This window comes from Zosterops lateralis (assembly GCF_965231275.1).
Source record: "Zosterops lateralis genome assembly, chromosome: 37".
Taxonomy (NCBI): Eukaryota; Metazoa; Chordata; class Aves; order Passeriformes; family Zosteropidae; genus Zosterops; species Zosterops lateralis.
In genome coordinates, this window is record NC_139797.1 from 782,690 (window position 1) to 795,652 (window position 12,963).

Consider the following 12,963-nt stretch of genomic DNA (forward strand, 5'->3'; position numbering starts at 1 on the left):
ATTGATCATCCCTAAAATATCAGCGACACCCATAAACATCAGTGACCCGGCCCCCGAGCCCCCCGGGGCTGCCCCCCACCAGAAACTGAACCCCAAAAATCTGTGAGACCCCAAAATTATCATTGATCACCCCAAAAAATAATAGTCATCCCCCAAAAATATCAGTGACGCGGCCCCCGAGCCCCCCGGGGCTGCCCCCCACCCGAAACTGAGACCCCCAAAAAATCGGTGAGCCCCTAAAATTATCTGTGACACCCCTTAAATACCAGTGACCCCCCAAAAATATCAGTGACCCCCCCAAAAAATATCAGTGACCCCCCAAAATATCAGTGACCCCCCAAAAATATCTGTGACACCCCTTAAATACCAGTGACCCCCCAAAATATCAGTGACACCCCCAAAAATATCAGTGACACCCCCCAAAATATCAGTGACCTCCCAAAAATATCAATGACCCCCCAAAAAATATCAGTGACCCCCCAAAAAATATCAGTGACCCCCCAAATATCAGTGACCCCCAAAAATATCAGTGACCTCCCAAATATCAGTGACCTCCCCAAAAACTGACCCACCCCCAAACAACATCCTCAGGCTTTATTTTGGGGAGGGGTCCCAAAAAACAACCCCCTCCTCATTTCCAGTGCCTCACAAACCCCCCATTTGGTGTTTTATTTTTGGGGAGGGGGTCCCAAAAAATCAGTGACCCCCTCCCAGAACTGACCCACCCCCCTAACAACATCCTCAGGCTTCATTTTTGGGGAGGGGTCCCAAAAAAACAACCAACCCCCTCCTCATTTTCAGTGCCTCACAACCCCCCCATGTGGTGTTTTATTTTTGGGGAGGGGTCCCCAAAAATCACACCGACCCCACCCCAAAAAACTGACCCACCCTCCAACAACATCCTCAGGCTTCATTTTTGGGGAGGGGTCCCCCCAAAAAAGCGCCCCCTCCCCATTTCCAGTGCCTCACAACCCCCCCCAACCTGCTGTATTTTATTTTTGGGGAGGGGTCCCCATAAAACTGCGCCCCCTCCTCATTTCCAGTGCCTCACACCCCCCCCCCCCCACAGTGTTTTATTTTTGGGGAGGGGTCTCCATAAACCCCCTCCCCATTTTCAGTGCCTCACACCCCCCCCCAAACCTGCTGTATTTTATTTTTGGGGAGGGGGCTTTATTTGGGAGGGAGGGGCTGTTCTGCCGCCCCCTCTTCACATTCAACACTCCAAACCCCCCCCCCAAAAAAAAAAAAAAAAAATTTGGGGAGGGGTCGTGGGGGGGGGGGGATCCCACATCCGTCCGACCCCCCCCGGCGCAGCGGAATAATAAAGGTGCTTCACGCCCCCCCCGGAATGAGATTTTTGGGGACCCCAGACCCAAATTTGGGTGGTGGGATTGGGGTGGGGACACCCCCCCTGATGGGGGTTAAATTGGGGAGGGGTCGTGGTTTGGGGGGGTCTTAAAATTGGGGTTTTTTTGGGGGGGGTCTCAAAATGGGATTTTTGGGGGGTGGTCTCAAAATTGGGTTTTTTTTGGGGGGTGGTCGCCTCAAAATGGGATTTTTTGGGGAGGGGGTCCTGTCAAAATGGGATTTTTTGGGGGGAGGGTCGTCTCAAAATTGGATTTTTTTTGGGGGGGGTCTCCTGTCAAAATTTGGGTTATTTTTGGGGGGGGGTCTCAAAATGGGGGGTTTATTTTTGGGGGGGGGGGTCGTCTCAAAATGGGATTTTTTTGGGGGGGTTCCCAATTTTGGGGCAGTTTGGGCTCCTCAAAATGTTTTTTTTTTTTGGGGGGGGGGGTCTCAGTTTGGGGTCTTCTCACAATGGGTTAATTTGAGGGGGGTCTCAGTTTTTTGGGGGGGGGTCCTCTCACAATGGGATTTGGTTTTTTTTGGGGGGGAGGTCCCAATTTTGGGGGAGATTTGGGCTCCTCAAAATGGTTTTTTTTTTTTGGGGGGGGGTCTCAGTTTTGGGGTCTTCTCTCAATGGGTTTTTTTTTTTGGGGGGGGGTCCCCACTTTAGCCTCATCCCATCTCCCCCTCCCCCAAACCTCGGCCTGATTTTTGTGCCCCCCAAATTCTCTCAGGCTCCATTTTAACCCCTCCCCCCTAAACCCACCCCCAATTAATTACCCTCTGCTAATTACGGGCCGGTTCTGAGGGGCCCCTCAACCCAAAATATTTTTTGGGGGGAATTTTAGGGCGGGTTTTTCCCCCCCCCGGAAGTGGGGGCGGTTTTGGGGTTCCCGCGCCCCCTGAGTCACCCCCGCCCCCGCCATTACGTCATCGGGGGCGTGGATTTTCCGGGAGGGGGCGTGGCTTAGCAAGCTACAATCTGTGGGCGATGCTTAAGGGGGCGTGGCCACATTGGCGGGTTTACTTTAATGAAGGGGCGTGGCCATGTGGAGTTTAGCCAATGATGGGGCGTGGTTATGAGTGGGCGTGGCTTATCGAGCTTAACCAATGAGGGCGTGTCCCCTGAGGCATTCAATGAAGGGGGCGTGGCTACGTGGGCCGTTCACTCAAGGGGGCGTGGCTATGTAGTATATTTACCCAATTAAGGGGCGTGGCTCCAGGAGTGGGCGTGGCTAATTCAGTTATTCATAACCAATGAGGGCGCGACCCCCGAGGCAGTCAATGAAGGGGGCGTGGTTTGGCGGGCTGTTTACCCAATGAAGGGGGCGTGGCTAGGTGAGCTATTTACTCAATGAAGGGGGCGTGGCTATGAGCTATTTACTCAATGAAGGGGCGTGGCTATGTGAGTTATTTACCCAATGAGGGGGCGTGGCCTGGCGGGGTTTACTCAATAAAGGGGCGTGACCTGGCGGGGTTTGCTCAATAAGGGGGCGTGGCTATGTGAGTTATTTACTCAATGAGGGGGCGTGGCTATGTGAGTTATTTACTCAATGAGGGGCGTGGCCTGGCGGGGTTTGCTCAATGAAGGGGCGTGGCTATGTCAGTTATTTACCCAATGAGGGGGCGTGGCCTGGCGGGGTTTCCCCACCGCCCTCAATGGAATGGGGCGCGGTTTTGGGGCGGAGGGGGCGTGTCGGTGGGCGTGGCCCGGGGGGGGATCCCCGCGCGCGCGGGGGCGGGGGGCTCAGAGCGGCCATGGGGGGGCTCGGAGCGGCCACGGGGGGTCCCGGGATCGGGCCCCTCCTCCTGCTGCTGCTGCTGCTGGTGGCTGGAGCGGGAGCGGTGCTGCGGTGAGACACCTGGGGAGGGGGCCCGGGGGGGTTGGGGGGGGTCCTGGATACCTGGGTAACTCCAGGTGGGATTTGGGAGGGGGTTTGGGGGGGTCCTGGGAATCTAGATCCACCCAGGGGGGATTTTGGGAGGGGTTTTGGGAGTTTTCCGGACACCTGGGTACCCCCAGGTAGGATCTGGGGCGGGAATTTAGGAGTTCCTGGGTACCTGGATGCCCCCAGGTGAGGTTTGGGAGGGGTTTGGGGAGTCCTGTACACCTGGATCCACCCAGGTGGGGTTTGGGGGATTTCTAGATACCTGGAAACTCCCTCAGGTGGGACTTTGGGAGTGAATTTAGGGGTTCCTGGGTACCTGGATGCCCCCATCCCAGGTGGGGTTTGGGGGAGGGTTTTGGGAGTTTTCCCGGACAGCTGGGTACCCCCAGGTGGGATTTTGGGAGGGGTTTTGGGAGTTTTCCGGATACCTGGATGCCCCCAGGTGGGGTTAGGAGGGGGTTTGGGAGTCCTGGATACCTGGGTAACCCCAGGTGGGATTTTGAGAGGGTTTTGGGGAGTCCTGTACACCTGCACCACCCAGGTGGGGTTTGGAGGTTTCTAGATACCTGGAAACTCCCTCAGGTGGGATTTTTGGGGATGAATTTAGGGTTCCAGGTACCTGGATACCCCCAGGTGGGATTTTGGGTTTGAATTTAGGGGTTCCCGAATACCTGGATGCCCCCAGGTGGGATTTTGGGGTTTCCCGGATACCTGGATGCCCCAAGGCAGGTTGGGAGGGGTTTGGGGGTTCCCGGATCCCCCAGGTGAGATTTTGGGGTTCCCGGATGTCCCCAGGTAGATTTTGGGGAGGGTTTTGGGGTTCCCAGACACCCCAGGAAGATTTTGGGGTTCCCCAGGCAGATTTTGGAAGGGTTTTGGGGGTGCCCAACACCCCCAGGCAGATTCTGGGCTCCCCAGGTGAGGTTTGGGAGGATTTTGGGGTTCCCGGATCCCCCAGGTGAGATTTTGGGGTTCCCCGGATGTCCCCAGGCAGATTTGGGGGTTTCCCCAGGTAGATTTGGGGGAGCGGTTTTGGGGTTCCAGGTGAGGCGGGGCGGGACCGGTCAGACCCGCTCGGCTCCGGCCCCACCCGCCAGGGCGTGACCTCTGACCCCGCCCCGTGACCTCTGACCCCGCTGAGTGACCCCTGGGGGAGTGACCAGAGAATTTGGGGACCCCCATTAACCCCCCCCAGGCCACCCAAACCCAGGGAGGGGGGGGGGCTCTGAGAGCCCCTCATTAACCTAATTAAGCTCATTAACGCCCCCCCCAGGCGGCGAAACCCTTCATTAGCATAATTACCGCTCATTAAAGCTCATCAGGGTGATTGAGGCGGCGGTTTAACCCTTCCCTGTCCCCGCAGGATCCCCCTGGAGAGGGGCCCTTGGGTGCCCCCCAAGTTTTGGGGGTCGGGGGGCGCCCCCCGCAGCCGCAGTGGGGGAGGGGCGGCCGCGCCCGCGAGGCTCCACAATTACATGGACGTGAGTGGGGGAGGGGCGGGGGGAGGGGCTGAGACCCCCGGGTGGGGACATGGGGGGGGGGGACATGGGGGGGGTCACAGGGACATTGGGGACACAGGGACAGGGGTGTGACAGTGACAGGGGACATGGAGGGGGTCACAGAGACTTTGGGGACATGGGGACAGGACAGGGACAGGGGACATGGGGGGGTCATGGGGACATTGGGGACATGGGGACAGGAGTGTCATGGGGACATGGAGGGGTCACTGGGACCTTGGGGACAGGGATGTGACAATCCCTGGCGATGTGGGGACAGACCACATCCCCACCATTCTGGGGACACGGGGACATCATGGGTGGCTCCCATCACCTTGGTGACCCCTGGGTGACCCCTCGGTGACCCCTGGGTGACCCCTGGTGTCCCCAGGCCCAGTACTACGGGACCATCTCCCTGGGGACGCCCCCTCAGGAGTTCCGCGTCATCTTCGACACCGGCTCCGCCGACCTCTGGGTGCCCTCGTCCCGCTGCTGCCTGCTCTACCTGGCCTGCTGTGAGGGGCGGGGCTTGGAGGGGCGTGGCCGGGTGGTGGGCGGGGCCTGGAGGGGCGTGGTTCGTGAGTGGTTGTGGTTTGGGTGGTGGGTGGGGCCTAGAAGGGCGGGGCACGGTGGAATGGGTGTGGTCTGAATGATGTGTGAGGCCTGGTGGGGAGAGGTGGGTGTGTTTTGGGTGTGGGCGTGGCCTAGAAGGGCGTGGCAGTGTGAGTGGGCGTGGTTTGGGTGTGGGCGGGGCCTAGAAGGGCGTGGCACAATGAGATGGGTTTGGTTTGGGCAGTGGGTGGGGCCTAGAAGGGCGTGGCTGGGTAAGTGGGTGTGGTTTGGGTGTGGGTGGGGTCTAGAAGGGTGTGGCATTGTGGAATGGGCGTGGTTTTGCTGGAGGGGCGGGGCCTAGAAAGGCGTGGTCAGGGAGGAGCTCGACAGCTCTACCTGGGCTCGAAGGGGCGGGGCTTAAAGGGGCGTGGTCTGTGGAAGCGGGCGGGGTCTAAAATGGGCGGAGTCTGTGGATGGGTGGGGTCTGGGAATGGGGCGTGGTCTGAGGTGAGTGGGCGTGGCCTGGGTGAGGTGTGTGGTCTGTGGAAGTGGGCGGAGTCTAGAAATGGGCGGGGACTGTGGATGGGCGTGGTCTGGTGAAAGGGGTGTGGTCTATTGAAGTGGGCGTGGTCTAAATTGGGTGGTGCTTGGGAATGGGGCACGGTCTGAGGTGAGTGGGCGTGGTCTGAGATGAGTGGGCGTGGTCTAAGCAGAGTGGGCACGGTCTGAATGGAGTGGGTGGGGGTCTCGGCAGAGTGGGCGTGGTCTGATGTGAGTGGGCGTGGTCTGGGCCGAGTGGGCGTGGTCTGATGTGAGTGGGCGTGGTCTGGGCCGAGTGCCCGTGCCCCCCCGCCCCATGTGTGACCCCCCCGTGTCCCCCCTGTGCCCCCCAGGGCTGCACCCCCACTACCGGCCCGCCCTGTCCTGCACCCACCGCCCCAACGGCACCGACTTCGCCATCAGCTACGGCAGCGGCAGCCTGAGGGGCTTCCTCAGCACCGACACCCTCACGGTGGGCCGGGGGGCTGGGGAGGGGGCTGGGGGCTTCCTGGGACCCCCATGGTGGACTGGGGTCTGTGGGGAGGGGGCCTGAGGGGCTTCCTCAGCACCGACACCCTCACGGTGGGCTGGGGGTCTGTGGGGAGGGGTCTGGGGGCTTTCCGAGACCCCCACGGTGGGCTGGGGTGTCACTGTCCCTGTCCCTGTCCCCACAGGTGTCCAATGTCTCGGTGCCCAACCAGACCTTTGCCGAGGCGGTGGCTCTCCCGGGCCTGGCCTGTGTCACTGTCACTGTGTCACTGTGTCCCTGTATCACAGTGTCATTGTCCCTGTCCCCACAGGTGTCCAATGTCTCGGTTCCCAACCAGACCTTTGCCGGGGCGGTGTCACTGTGTCACAGTGTCACTGTCACTGTCCCCACAGGTGTCCAATGTCTCGGTGCCCAACCAGACTGTCACTGTGTCACTGTGTCCCTGTGTCACAGTGTCCCTGTCCCTGTCCCCACAGGTGTCCAATGTCTCAGTTCCCAACCAGACCTTCGCCGAGGCGGTGGCTCTCCCGGGCCTGGCCTGTGTCACTGTGTCCCTGTGTCACAGTGTCCCTGTCCCTGTCCCCACAGGTGTCCAATGTCTCGGTGCCCAACCAGACCTTTGCCGAGGCCGTGGCCCTGTGTCACAGTGTCACTGTGTCACACTGTCCCTGTCCCTGTCCCCACAGGTGTCCAATGTCTCAGTTCCCAACCAGACCTTTGCCGAGGCCGTGGCCCTCCCGGGCCTGGCCTTCGCGGCCGCGCGGTTCGATGGGGTGCTGGGCCTGGCCTTTCCCGACGCCTCTGCCGGGCCCGCCCGGCCCGTCTTCGACAACATGATGGAGCAGCGCCTCTTCCGCCACAACGTCTTCTCCTTCCACCTGCGCAGGTGAGGGCTCACCTGGGCACGCCCCTAAAGACACCTGGACATGCCCCTAAAGACACCTGGACACGCCCCTAAAGCAACCGGGCCACGCCCCCAAAGCAACCTGACCACGCCCCTAAAGCAACCTGGCCACGCCCCTAAAGCAACCTGGCCACGCCCTCAAGACATACTGGCCACGCCCCTAAAGTCACCTGACCACGCCCATAAAATCCCTGGCCACGCCCCTAAAGTCACCTGGACACGCCCCTAAAGTCACCTGGTCACGCCCTTAAAGTCACCTGGCCACGCCCCTAAAGCCCACTGGTCACGCCCCTAGAGCAATCTGGACACGCCCCTAAACTCAACTGGACACGCCCCTAAAGCAACCTGGACACGCCCCTAAAGCAACATGACCACGCCCCCAAATAACCCTGGCCACGTCCATAAAGACAATTGGCCACGCCCTTAAAAAACCCTGGACACGCCCCTAAATCCCCTGGCCACGCCCCAAACAAGGCCCTAAAATTTCCCCCCCGTCCAGGATCTCCAAACTCACCCCAAATTGTCCCTTTGGTGCCCCCCAAACTCCCCAAATTCTACTGGGGAATTCACAATCCAACCCGAATCCTCCTGGATTCCACCCGGGGTGCCCCAAATTCCTTTTGGGACCCCAAAATCCTCACAGGATTCTCATTGGGACCCCAAATTCTCCCCTGAAATCTCCTCTGGGACACCCCTGGGACCCCCAAATCCCCTCTGGGACTCCCAAATCCCCCCTAAAATCTCCTTTGGGACACCCCAATCCCTTCTGGGACACTCATGGGATCCCCAAATCCCCTCTGGGACCCCCCCTGGGACCCCCAGATCCCCTCTGGGACCCCCAAATCCCCTATGGGACCCCCAAATCCCCTCTGGGACACCCCTGGGACCCCCAAATCCCTCCTGGGACCCCCCCAAATCCCCACAGGATTCTCCTTGGGACCCCGAATTCCTCCTGAAAACCCCTCTGGGTCACCTCTGGGACCCCCAAATCCCTCCTGAGACACTCTTGGGACCCCCAGATCCGCTCTGGAACCCCCAAATCTCCCCTGAAATCCTCTCTGGGAGCCCCAAATCCCCTCTGGGACACCCATGGGACCCCCAAATCCCCTTTGGGACCCCCAAATCCCCCCTGAAATCCCCTCTGGGATCTCCAAACCCCCCTGAAATCCCCTCTGGGACCTCCCCGGGACCCCCAAATCCCCCCTGGGAGCCCCAAATCCCCCCTGAAATCCCCTCTGGGACCCCCCGGGACCCCCAAACCCCCCTGACGCCCCCCGTTCTGGCCGTGGGGCGCAGTGGGGCCTCGGAGGGCGACGGGGGGGAGCTGCTTTTGGGGGGCATCGACGAGGGACATTTCGAGGGTCCCCTGCACTACATCCCCGTGTCCCGGCAGAGCTACTGGCAGGTGCACATGGACAGGTGAGGCACCCCAAAATACCCCCAAAATTCCCCAAAATCCCCCCAAATTCCCCAAAAATCCCCCCAAATCCCCCCAAATTCCCATGAAATCCCCCCAAATCCCCCCCAATCCCACCTGGATCCTCCAAATCCCCACGAGATCCCCCAAATCCCCCCAAATCCCCACGAGATCCCCCCAATCCCCTCAAATCCACCCCAATTTCCCCTGATCTCCCCCAAATCCCCCCAAATCTCCCCAAATCCCTCCCAGACTCTCCCTGAACCCCCATGAGATACTCAAACCCCTCCTGATCTCCCCCAAATCCTCTCTGACCCCTCTAAATGCCCCCAAAGCCCTCTCAACTGCCCCCTGACCCCTCTAAATGACCCCCAGCCCCCCAAACTGAGCTCCCTGACCCCTCTAAATGCCCCCAAAGCCCCCCAAATGCCCCCTGACCCCTCTAAGTGTCCTCAAAGCCCCCCTAAATGCCCCTAAGTGTCCCCTGACCCCTCTAAACACCCCCCGACCCCCCAACTGTCCCCAAAGTCCCCCTAAATGCCCCCTGACCCCTCTAACTGTCCCCTGACCCCTCTAAATGCCTCCAAAGCCCCCCCAAATGTCTCCTGACCCCTCTAAGTGTCCTCAAAGCCCCCCTAAATGCCCTTAAATGTCCCCTGACCCCTCTAAATGCCCCTTGATCCCCCCTAAATGTCCCCCGTGCCCCCCAAATTGATCTCTGACCTCTCTAACTGCCTCCAAAGCCCCCCTAAATGCCCTCTGACCCCTCTAAATGCCCCCTGACCCCTCTAAGTGCCCTCTGACCCCTTTCAGTGTCCCCAAACCCCCCCTAAATGTCCTCTGACCCCCTTAAACACCTCCTGACCACTCTAACTGTCCCCTGACACCCCTAAATGCCCCCCGTGCCCCCCAAATTTACCCCTGACTCCTCTAAACGCCCCCTGACCCCCCTAAATGCCCCCCATGCCCCCTGAATTTACCCCGACCCCTCTAACTGCCCCCAAAGCCTCCCTAAATGTCCCTTGACCCCTCTAAGTGTCCCCAAAGCCCCCCTAAACGTCCCTAACCGCCCCCCGACCCCCCTGACGGCCCCCTTTCCCCCCCCCAGGCTGTCGGTGGGGTCCCCGGGGGTCGCGGGGTGCCGGGACCCCCCTCTGTGCGGGGGGGGCTGCGAGGCCATCGTGGACACGGGGACGTCGCTGATCACCGGGCCCAGCACCGAGGTGGCCGCGCTGCACCGGGCCCTGGGGGGGTCCCGCCTCTCCGGGGGACAGGTACCGACACCTGGGGGCGGTGGGGACATTGGGGGCGTTGGGGACATTGGGGACATTGGGGACATTGGGGACACTGGGGGGATTGGGGACATTGGGGACAGTGGGGACATTGGGGACATTGGGGACAGTGGGGACATTGGGGACAGTGGGGACAGTGGGGACAGTGGGGACATTGGGGACACTGGGGACAGTGGGGACATTGGGGACATTGGGGACATTGGGGACAGTGGGGACATTGGGGACAGTGGGGACAGTGGGGACATTGGGGACATTGGGGACACTGGGGACAGTGGGGACATTGGGGACATTGGGGACATTGGGGACAGTGGGGACATTGGGGACACTGGGGACATTGGGGACAGTGGGGACATTAGGGACTGTGGGGACACTGGGGACATTTGGGGACACTGGGGACATTTGGGGACACTGGGGACATTGGGGATATTGGGGACATTGGGGACATCGGAGACATTGGGGACAATGGGGATAATGGGGACATCGGGGACATTGGGGATATCGAGGACACTGGGGACATTGGGGACACTGGGGGGGCATGGGGACATTGGGGACATTGGGGGACATTAGAGACATTGGGGACATTTGGGATATTGGGGACATTGGGGACATTTGGGACATTGGGGACATTGGGGGCATTGGGGACATTGGGGACATTGGGGGCATTGGGGACATTGGGGACATTTGGGACATTGGGGACATTGGGGACAGTGGGGACATTGGGGACATTGGGGGACATTGGGGACATTGGGGACATTTGGGATATTGGGGACATTGGGGACAGTGGGGGACATTGGGGACATTGGGGGACATTAGGGACATTGGGGACATTGGGGACATTTGGGATATTGGGGACATTGTCACCCTGACACCCCTGGGTCACCTCTGGGTGAGGACATTGTCACCCCAGGGTCACCTTTGGGGGGGGACATTGGGGGTCATTGTCACCCTGACCCCCGGGACTCCCCGGTCACCTCTGGGTGGGGACATTGGGGACATTGTCACCCCCGGGTCACCTGTGGGTGGGGACATTGTCACTCTGGAGACCTGGGTCCCCTTTGGGTGGGAGTGTCCCCCCGGTGTCCCCAGCCGTGTCCCCTGTGTCCCCAGTACATGCTGGACTGTGACAAGGTCCCGTCCATGCCCAACGTCACCTTCGTCCTGGGGGGAAAGGAGTTCACGCTCAGCCCCCAGCACTACGTGCTGCAGGTGGGGCACCTGTCCCCTCTGTGTCCCCTCTGTGTCCCCTCTGTGTCACCTGTGTCACCTCTGTGTCACCCTGTGTCCACCATGGCACCCCCTGTCCCTTCTGTGTCACCTTTGTCACCTCTGTGTCACCACTGTCCCCTCTGTGTCACCTGTGTGTCACCTGTGTCACCTCTGTGTCATCTCTGTGTCACCCCTGTCACCCTCTGTGTCACCTGTGTGTCACCTGTGTCACCTCTGTGTCATCTCTGTGTCACCCCTGTCACCCTCTGTGTCACCTGTGTGTCACCTGTGTCACCCTGTGTCACCTCTGTGTCACCTCTGTGTCACCTGTGTCACCTCTTTGTCACCTCTGTGTCACCCTGTGTCCACCATGGCACCCCCGTCCCTTCTATGTCACCCCTGTCCTCTCTGTGTCACCTCTGTCACCCTCTGTGTCACCCCTGTCATCCTCTGTGTCACCCCTGTCACCTGTGTCACCTCTGTCACCTCTGTGTCACCCTGTGTCCACCATGGCACCCCCTGTCCCTTCTGTGTCACCTTTGTCACCTCTGTGTCATCTCTGTGTCACCCCTGTCACCTGTGTCACCTCTGTGTCACCCCTGTCACCCTCTGTGTCCCCTCTGTCCCATTTTCCCTCCTGTCCCCACATGTCCCCCCATCCTTGTCCTCATCCCTGTCCCCGCTTTTGTCCCCTCACGTCCCTGTCCCCACACCCCTGTCCCTTGTCCCCAAGTCCCTCTGTCCCTCATGTCCCCCCTGCTCCTCCTTGTCCCCCTGGCCCAGCTTTGTCCCTTGTCACCCCCCTGAATGTCCCGGTGTCCTCCATCCTGGATGTCCCCACATGTCCCCACACCTTTGTCCCTTGTCCCCAAGTCCTCCTGTCCCCATCATGTCCCCCCAGCTCCTCCTTGTCCCCCTGCCCCAGCTTTGTCCCCTGTCCCCCCTGGCCCCTTGTTTGTCCCCTGTCCCCACCTTTGTCCCCTTGTCACCCCCCTGAGTGTGGCGGTGTCCCCTCAGGTGTCGCAGTGGGGGTCCCCGACGTGTGTCAGCGGGTTCATGGCCCTGGATGTCCCCCCGCCCGGGGGTCCCCTCTGGATCCTGGGGGACGTTTTCCTGGCCCGTTATTATTCCGTCTTCGACCGCGACCAGAACCGGGTGGGGCTGGCACCCAGCAAGTGACACCCCTGGGGACACCCCACCCTTTGGGGACCACCCAGTGTGTCCCCCGAAGTGACAACCACTCTGGGGACCCCCGGGATGGCTCTGTCACCTCCCTCTGTCCGGACATCTGCGTCCCCAAGTGCCACCCCCAGCTCTTGGGGGACTCTTGGGACACTTTGGGGGGTCCCCCTTGGGTGGGGTCATTGTCACCCCCTTGGTCCCCTTTGGGTGGGGTCATTGTCACCCCCGGGTCCCCTGTGGGTGGGGTCATTGTCACCCTCCTGGGTCCCCTTTGGGTGGGGTCATTGTCACCCCTGGGTCCCCTTTGGGTGGGGTCATTGTCACCCCTGGGTCCCCTTTGGGTGGGGTCATTGTCACCCCTGGGTCCCCTTTGGGTGGGGCCATTGTCACCCCTGGGTCCCCTTTGGGTGATGTCATTGTCACCCCCCGGGTCCCCTTTGGGTGGGGACATTGTCACCCCCCGGGTCCCCTTTGGGTGGGGACATTGTCACCCCCCCCGGGTCCCCTTTGGGTGGCGTCATTGTCACCCCTGGGTCCCCTTTGGGTGATGTCATTGTCACCCCCTGGGTCCCCTTTGGGTGGGGTCATTGTCACCCTCCTGGGTCCCCTTTGGGTGATGTCATTGTCACCCCCCGGGTCCCCTTTGGG